The sequence below is a fragment of the Heterocephalus glaber genome, unplaced genomic scaffold, assembly GCF_053883595.1.
Source record: "Heterocephalus glaber isolate CG9 unplaced genomic scaffold, H.glaber_assembly_v1.0 deba00001531, whole genome shotgun sequence".
In the NCBI taxonomy this organism is placed as follows: Eukaryota; Metazoa; Chordata; class Mammalia; order Rodentia; family Bathyergidae; genus Heterocephalus; species Heterocephalus glaber.
In genome coordinates, this window is record NW_028258329.1 from 13,046,994 (window position 1) to 13,056,879 (window position 9,886).

Genomic DNA, 9,886 nt, shown 5'->3' on the forward strand with positions numbered 1-9,886 from the left:
TATTGGTACATGGTCGCTGTATACAGCGATTACCTCCAGCGTGGGGAGTTGGCACATGCACATAACACATCGTAATTTTTTTTAACTCCTCCTTGCCCTCCCTTCCTTCTCTAGCTCCCTTTCCCATTTCCTGAGGGCCTTTCTCCCTGTTTTGTGCTGTCTTTTATTTTGCTTTTAAAATTATTTATAGTTTGGGTTTCTCATATAAGAGAAACCAGGTGGTATTTATGCTTGCGTATCTGGTTTATTGGGCTTGCATTATGGTCGCAGGCGCACCCATTTCCGCCAAGTGTAAACGGGACATTGCCAGTGGAGCATGGCTCCCAGCCTGCACCGATGGACTCCAGCGGACCCAGCCCTGGATCTGTGTCTTGGATCTTGTGTGGCCTCAGACAATGGTCGCTGTCTCAGATCTTCTCTCCTCCACAGCAACCAGGGAGGACAACCTGAGGGTTATGCAGGAGGCACACATGTGGGCACTCGACAATGGCTGAGTCCCTGTCCGAGCTTCTCTAAGAGCACAGTAAACTTTAAGCCAGTGATCTACTCCTCCTGAGCCTTTTCTCTTTCATCTGGAAACTTGGTTTAATAGTGAGCAGCTCAGTGGCCCACATGTCTACAACCCAGAATGGTTTTCATGAAGGCTGGAGACCACATGTCCTGTGGTTCTTCATTCCCGTACGGTGCCCAGGAGCCCAGGAAATACCTGCTGCTGTGGGAAGGAGGCCTCCAGGTGACACAGGTTGCTGACAGGCTTGCGAGAAGTGAAGGGTGGGCCATGACACCATGAGGTGTTTGTATCTTCTCAGAGATGGGTCATCAGCTGCCCCTCCACAATGGAGGAGGAATAACCCCCCAGTACCTACTGGGGACTCGCCCAAGCCATACCTTTCTCCTACTGCCCAAGTGCATGCCCTCCTCTCGATGAGCCTCAGTCTCCTCATCTGTAAAGTAGGGATGCTAATCCTTACTTCCCATAAGCTTGGAAGGTTAAGTGCAATTATGCAGGGAAAGCTCAGTAAACGGTGGGCATTGTTAGCTGGAACTTTTTTATCCCTTTTAAATCTGCCCTGCAAAATGGTTGTATAGGAGATGGGCGTGGTGGTGCATGCCTGTAATCCTGAGGCTGAGGCAGGTGGGTCTGAGTTCAAAACTGGCCTGGGCCACATAGGACTTATCTCAAAGAAAAACACATTACAGAAGAAGACAAGGGAGGGCAATGGGGGTGATGGTGAATATGATCAAAGTATGTTATACACGTGTATGAAAATGCCACAGTGAAACCATGACTATGCATAATTAATATGCACTAATACAGTCACTATACTGCTAGGTGTAGTGATGAACATCTGTAATCCCAGCTACTCAGGAGGTTGAGGTGGGAGGATCATAAGTTCAAGGCCAGCCGGGGCAGCATAGCAAAACCTTGTCTTTAAAAAAAAATGGTCTGGGGATTTAGCTGAGTGGTTTCACTGCCTGAATTCAGTCCCCAGTACCAAAAAAAAAAATGTATATATAGATACCTTTTTTCACTATAGACAGTTAGGGTATGGCTCAGGGAGTGTCTAGAGTTCACATTTTCCTTATATATGTGCCAAAGTTTCCATTTGTGCAAGAAAAGATGAATTACTTATTAAAATAGGCATGACTCTCATATGGTAATGTTCTCATTTTGAGCGGGGAGTAAAATGAGCTGCAGCTGGCACTGTGACAGCTCTGCGGGCAAGGTGGCTGCCTGTGATCATCCTTGTAAACCTTTTCCCCAAAGTTATGTTAAAAAGATGATTCTCATTATTGGTTTTAGGCAATAAAATATTTAAGAATGAAACATATACCGCTTGGAAAAAATTGAAGAATTAACGATGTATATATTATAGAGGCTTAAAAAATTGTGATAAAGGAAAACACAAACGTCCATGGTCACATGCTTAGAGATAATTGCTGTGACAATGTTGGTAGATTTCCCTCCATCTCCTTTTCTCCAATGAAGTCAGCTGTTAGGCCAGGGGGATGGAGAAGTTTCTGGTATTCACCCAAGACCCAATTTCCCTGGGCTGAGCCAGCCAGCAAGACAGCAAAGAAGGGAGAGACGGTGGCATTTGTGCCTGCTGGTGTCCCAGGTAGTACGCCAGAAACCCCTTCCTTCTGATATCCACAAGCCTCGAAGTTCGGAGAAATGATTCATGGCCACAGCAGTGATCTTTCTCCATTGCTCTATCTTAACATCTATGGAGCACTTAGCATTTCTTAGATCTCTTACTAACCCTTTTACAAGAGTTAACTCATTTAGTCACTGACATACTTCCCCAGACAGGTGCTCTTATTATCTCTATTTTGTAGATGAGGAGACTGAGCTGTAAGCAAGGTCACACTGTCAGTAAGTGGTGTAGTGGAATCAGGTTATTTCTCTTGTATTTATTGTGTATACAAACATATATATGCATATGTTATATGTATGTATACACAATCTCTCTCTTTTTCTCTTCCTATCCATCCGTGTTTGATCTGAGATAATTCTGAAGGATTTTCCGAGGTTTGAAGCAGCTATTTACCATTTCCAGCTTCTCCACATCCAGTTGTCCTTCTTATTTGGAGGGACCCCCCCAGTGGTGCTGGCCTTGGTGGAGGGGGACCTCACCCCCCATTTGGAAGATGAAGGGGCTGTGGCGGACAGGACAATTACCTGTCATCTAGGCCAGCCAACCCGATGCTGCAGCCTCGGAGCCTGAATTCAGACAAGTGGGAATGTCACCAGATGGGGGTCCCAGGAGGTCCCCCAAAGTGGAAATGGGGAACCCTGACTCACCCCACCCACAGGGTGGGTTTGTAGGTTTGCTGACTTCTGCCACAGGAAAAAATTTTCGAGACATGCCCGTGAGGCGCAAAGAGGTTCATGCCCCAGGGAGGGCGCGATATGGTCAGGACCCAGGGCTTCACGTGGACTTGGGGGTGCCGGTGAACTAGGATGTGTATCCCCCCTGGTGCCCGTGTTACATGAAAACCATTTACAGGTGTTTGGAGCTGAGAGATGCAGAGCTTTCTTGAGGGTGGAGGGAGAGCGATTCATGGGTGACAAGCAAGGGCCCAGGGTTCCTATATTATTAAGACTCTTAGGATTTTTGTTTTTGAAGTTTCCTGGAAAGGGAAAAGTCTTTGGTAACTTTGGTGTCCTCAAGCTGCAGTTTTTCTTAAAAGAACAATTGATTTTCCTTGTCTCCTTTTTACCTATCTTTATTTCATCTATTCCACCTCAATCCAACCCATGGGCAGGTAGAAGTCGCTCCTCTGGTAGTGGCGATGGCAGTGCCATCTACTGTCCAGTGACAGAGGAGACAGTGGTGACCATGGGCCCAGCAGGACGGGCTGGTCAGAGATGCTTCCTAACCGGGTCCTCCCGGGGGCTGAGTTTGGTTCTGGCTCTGCACTCCAGCCGGACTCAGTTGTTCCTGCCTGTTGGATGGGAGTGGTTGTGGCTTAGATCTAAAATGCTTCCCCTGGAAGCATCCCACGTGTGGAAGGTGAGTGGATCGTGGGGTGCAGTGGATTCATCCATTGGTGAGTCCCTAGCTGAGTGTGCTGTAGGCAGTGGGGCCTGGTGGGAGGTGGGCACTGGGGCTGTGTTAGTTACTTTTCTCTTACTGCTGAGACAAAATACCCCAAACTCAAAGTTAGAGGGGAGGGGGTTTATTTGGCTTACAGTTCGTAGAGATTTCAGTTCATAATCGGCTGGCTCCAAGGCAGGGATGGCAAACAGGCATCGCAGAGGAGAAACAACATGGTGTGGACAAGATAGCAAAGCAACAAGGGGCAACAGTTCATGGTGGCGGAAGCAGCAAAAGCAATAAGGGATCTTAATAGTGTCTTTCTGTTCCTTTTATCTTATTCAGACTACCAGGATTGGGTGATGCCAAACCAATCATTCACGTGTAGTGGTTTAGTAATCACACGCCCTTAATCTCGTCATCACACACTCTAGATTCAGCCATCTCCAAAATAGCCTATGACCACATGAGGCTTTGGGGGGACATCTGGACACAAACCATAACAGGGGGAGTGGCCTGGAAGGCTGTATTCTTGGCCTGGTTCCTCCTTTTCCTCTGTTTCTTAGCTGCTATAAGTTGAGTAACTTTTCCTCCACCTGTCCCTCTGCCATGATCCTATTTCTGCTTGAAGCCACCTGACCATGGTTAAAACCATGACCCCAAATAAGGCTCCCTTCCTTTAAATTGTGGGTGTTGGGCATTCAGTCCTGGCTATGGGAAAGTGACAAGACAGAAGTGACAGCCTCTGCAGTGTCCAGTTCTTACCCTCCCCCTTCCCAACAGAACCCTTTCTTACTGTAATTTTTCCGAGAGGTCCACCCTCACCTCAGTTCTAAGGCAGATCTAGTCTAATCGTGCCTAATATTCCCCTGCAGGGCTCTAATGTAAGCTGGACCAATTAGACTGGAAAGAGGGTGCTTTAGTTACTTTCCTCATTGCTGAGACAAAATACCTGACACCCAGAGTTAAGAGAGGAAAGGTTTATTTTGGCTCACATTTTGTAGCGGTTTCAGTCCATAGTCAGCTGGCTCCAAGGCAGAGTGGCATGACAAGCACCAGAGGAGAAACAGTCCATGGCAGGGCATGCAGGAGACTATGAGGCAGTAACAGCAAGCCAAAGCAGCAAGCCTGCCTCTCCCTTCTGTGCCATCCAAGCTACCAGCCTTTTGGGTGCTGCCATCCATACCCGGGGTGGGCCTTTCCATTATCTACATCCAGAACCATTCTAAACCAATCAGTGGACTAATTTAATAACCATGTACTCTTAGTCCCAGTATCACACCCTTAACCCCAGTATCACATGCCCTAGATCCAGCCACCTCTGAAAAGCCCCACCTATGGCCACATGAGGTTTGGGTGGGGGGCAGCCATAACAGAAGGTTTCCATTCCACAGTTGGAAAAAGTACTTTTCTCTTTCACTGGCTATTTGTGAACAAGAAAGCATAACTGCCTCTGCAGGTCTTTCATGACCAAGAGGCCCTCCTTCAATATTCTGGATGCAGAGTGGAGGGATGGAAAGATCTCAGGTCTTTGGCATCATGTAGCGGCTGAACAATCAACTCGGATACTTCCTTTATGTGACAGAAGAGATTTTCAGGATTATTGAAGTCAGTTCAAGTGGAGCTTTCTATTTCTTACAGCAGAAAGTATCCTTATTGATTTGCTCTGCTCACTCCAGCCTGGTTTTCTAAGATCAATATTTCTCAAAAACTTTTTGGTTTCAGGAACCCTTTTCACTCTTAAGAAATACTGAGGACCATAAAGAGCTTTTGATTCAGGGGGTTGTACATACTGATGTTTACTGCATTAGATACTAAAACATAGACGTCTTTGAAATATCTATTAGTTCATTAAATATGTTAACATACTTATACAACACTGACAAGTTAACATCAATAACTTTTTTGTTGTTGTTTTTTGAGACAGGGTCATACTATATATTCTAAACTGACCTTGGACTCACTATGTAGCCCTGGCTGGCCTTGAACGCACAGCAATGCTCCTGCCTCACCCTCTCCAGTGGGGGGTTACAGATGTGGGTCACCATTGCTGGCCAACATCAATAACATTTTAAAGGAAAAATAATTAATTTTCTGAAAGATAAAAATTAGAAGTATGGCTTTGTTTGACAATTTTTTTTCAAATATCTTTTTATCTCTAGATTAATAGAGAATAGCTGGATCCTCATATCTCCTTTTGCATTCAATCTGTTGTGAACTATTATTATTTTGGAACAACAAGAATAACGAGAAAATTTACTCTGATACAAATTAGTCAGGAAAGGGAGGAAAATTTTAATAGCTGTTTTCAAATAGCTCTACTCTTTGGTATAACAGCAAAACTCACAGTTTGTAATTTCTTCTGTTCTTGGCACTGGGGATTGAACTCAGGGCCTTTACACTGAGCTACACCCCCAGATCTTTTTATTTTTTATTGTGAGACAGGGTCTAAGTCACTAAGTTGCCCAGGCTGGAGTTGAAGTTGAGATCCTCCTGGTTTAGGTTCTATGAGTGCTGGCTATAATTAGTAGTTTCTTAACAATTAGTTGCAATGTCAAAAATGAAGCCATAGTGATCAAAGTTTTACACTTTGCTTCATCAAAATCTACTTGTCTGACTCGCTCTTTGGATGGATTTTTACTCAGAAATGATTTCACAACCTTGACATAGGCCATTTGAAAAATGTGACTGCTAATTTGTGCAGATCTTCTACATTTTGACACATTTCATTATTAAATATAAAAAAATCTTACATTTTGAAAGTATCACCACCAAGCTTATCAGAAAAGTTTCAAATTATTGAGATACTGTCACACTCACAATAGAAGACTGTCTTAATTGACAAGTTTCCTAAAAATCCAAGCTTTCACTCAAAGGTTTGAGTTTTGTCATGGGCTACATTGTTGTCTGTTGGTGTTCTTGAAGTGACAGGCTTGCTTTGTTCATTTTTGTGAAGATGCTGCCGACGGCCTGGTGTGAAGTTTGTCGGTCATCCTTTTGATTAAAAACACCATTCCATGAAAAAGCGGCCAGTTCAGTAGTTCTGTCTGCAGTAATACAAATGGCAGACTTGCTTTTCTTTTTCTCTTTTGTACACTTGCTTTCTCTTGAGCCAATCATCAGACTCCATGTGTACCAGAAGTGATTTATTTCATCCTTCCTGTTTCACCACAGATGGCATTAAAATGTTCCGCTCTCGAGAGTCAGGATTTCCTAATGTCATGGCTACCTTAAGGGAATTCCAAAGTGAAATTGGCTCTTTTTGTCCCCATAGTGCATGGTAGCAGAGAATACAATTATTATGAGTGACTCGCCTTGACTTGTGCATGACTTAGGCATGTTTTTCTCACCATTGCTTTTGCACCATAGGTGCATATGTCAACACGAGAAAAAGGCAAATGACATGCTTAGCATCATAATGAAACTAGTTTTCACTTTGAAGATTGCTTGAAAAGGTCTCAGGGCCCCCAGTGCACACTCAAAATTTTTCTTCTTTTAACTAACCTTTTCCGTTCATTTGAGACACGTGAGGGCCAGAATTTGAACCTTGGCTCTTTGCTTAAATATTTCCCAAGAAGTCTTTGGTTTAAATCTTGCCTTATTCTTATTGTTATTATTAGCAGTCCTGGGGATTGGACCCAGGACCTCACACATGTTAGGCAAGCACCCTACCACTGAGCTGCGCCCCAATCCCCTCCAAACACACTTACAGAACTTGTGCCATAGCTATAGTGGTTCTAGAAGCAAGCGAACATATTCCCAATAGCGCCCCCTTCTGAAATCAATAGTCAGTTGTGGCTGCCTGTTATCAATGTTCCATGTTAAAAAGGCCCGTGATTATGGCTATTTGAATCAAAATGTTTAAGGAGCACTGATAGAGGACAATTTATAAGTAAGCAATGATTTAAGAATGAAAGATTCTAAAGTTTCATTTACTAAACTAATTAACCTTTATTAAGTACTTTCTGTATTCTTGGTGTTAATGCTAAATAATCACACAAGTCCATGTATTGTAGCAAAGGAAAAAGGCACTGATATTTCTCCCTTCTATTAATGCTTATTATGCTAGGTATTATTGTCCCTATTCTAGATACTAAAAAAACACTATTCAGTGGTTAAGTCCTTGGCCAAGGCAACTCAGTGGTCAAAACTGCTCATCCTGGACAAGAGGCTCTGAAGCTCAGAGTCCCTTTCTGTACCATGCAGGACTTTTTTTCCTGTCTTGCTGGACACTGAACCCAGGGCCGTGTGGGTGCTGGCCAGCGCTCCACCTCTGGGCTGCATCCCACTTCAAGTTTATGCCTTAGAGAACAGGGCTGTAAAATCATGGATATCCAAGGCTGTTCTTCAAGGAATTTCCTTTACATGATGACGTCATGACGATACGATAATGCTGACTCTGGACCAGTGTAACCTTTTTAACCTACCATAAAGTGGGATTTCAGAGTTGGAGGAGACCTTCATCATGCTGCTGTCAGGTAGTTCCTTTAAAAATGGCTCACCAGTCAAAAGTTTTCCGGTCCTTCTTGCCTGGAACAAAGAATTGGATGAGAGAAGCCAACAACAGTGCCAAAAATCTATTTCAAAGGTGAGAGGTGAAGGGGTAAGGGAAGAACTGCTTCTGCAGAGCAAACTTGGGCCAAACAAAAGAGGAAAAGAGAAAAAGAGCAAAAATAAAAGTAGACCCTGGTCTGGGAGACCCAGGGTACGGGACTGTGAAGTTGCAACAGCAAGCTCCTCATGGCCTTTCCTTTCTTTCATGCTGCCCACATCTCGTGGGAGCCCTAGAGGCCCCACACAGAAGGTCCTGAGAATCTTCTGGCTCCACCTGGGGTCTTGAAATGGGCAGCCCCCCTTCTGCAGTCAGCTCTGCCCTGGGATCTTCAATAGACAGGTCCCACCTCTCTCCAGCCAGCTTTGCCCTGCCCTCCCTCCTATATCAAGGTCACCCATTTCTGTTGGTCATCCCTTGGGGCAGGCTTGGTATTCAACATGCATTTCAGATCGGACTTTCTGGGTGATTTCTCCGGACAGTGTGATGCTCACTCCCGCCTCGAATCAGAATGTGTCACACTACTAGAAACTAGGCAGTTTCTCAGATGAGCCCAAGGTTCCCACTACCTGATATTCACACTACTGTACCATCCCCTCTTCTCGAGTGTGGACAAAACCTGTGACATGCTTCTACTAACAGAATAGGGCAAAGGTGAGGGAAGTTCACATGGGTGATTAGGTTTGATATAATCATGACCTCTGTCTTGCTTGCAGAATCTCTGTTGCCATCTTGGCTTGAATGCTTTGATGATGCAAGCTGCTACGCTGGAAAGGCTCACATGACAGCAGCCAAGGGCAACTTCAACAACAGCCTATAGGGATGGAGGCTCTGGCCCAACAGGCTGCAAGGAGCAAGTCTGCCAGCAAAAGCTGAGTGAGCTTGGAGTGGGCCCTTTCCAAGCGGAGCCCTTAGAGGGGGCCTGCTGAGACTGACACCTTGATGGTAGTCCTGGGAGGCACCCTGAAGCAGAGGACCCAGCCTACTGTTCTGATCCACATTCTGCAGTCACACACGTATCATTTTAAGTGGATAAATATTGGGTAATTTATTATGCTACTGTGTTATGCAGCAACAGACAACGGATACATTGCTCTATTTGTCGGTCTCTTCTAGCAGGACGAGAAGTTAGCTGTTTAAGGTCCCTGGGCCCTTGCTGTGTTCAGCCAAGCCGGGGGACTTCCTCCAGGACGGATCCTCCCTGCAAGGGGGAGCCCTGAGGCTCGGAAAGGCAGGAGCTCATGGAAAGCTCTCCAGCAGCCCCCGCTTTTTGTTCTCCCACTAAAACCTCCACAGTTGTCTTTCTCCACCTGGGCCTCAGTTAGTTTACAAACCAGGGGCAGCAGGCTAGTTACTCCTTGGAGTTTGAAACCTGGTTCAGCCTGAGTGGGAGGTGTTAATTCTCCCAAGTGCTGTTCTACAGCCAGGGCGCACATGGAGAGATACGCATCCAGTCCAGCGCGTATGCAGAGGCACAAAGCGCCTGGGAACTTTGGGAAGACTTGGGGAGATGGAGGGTAACGGCGGGGGGACACTGAAATGCATTGCACAGAGCCCGGAGCCTCAGTTTCCCCCTCTGTGAAACGAGGGTTTACCTCCATGTCCCGCAGTCTTTGATTCTTAGTCTGATATGCTCCGGGTTGCCCAGAGCTGGCTCTTGGTGTGCTAATTCAGCTATTAAATGAGGCTAACAGAATACCGGTTTCCTAAGGGGGTTGCATGATTAAATGAAAGAAATAACACACGTGACACGAGCGGCACAGTGTCCGGAGAGTGCGCCAGCTACTGCTCC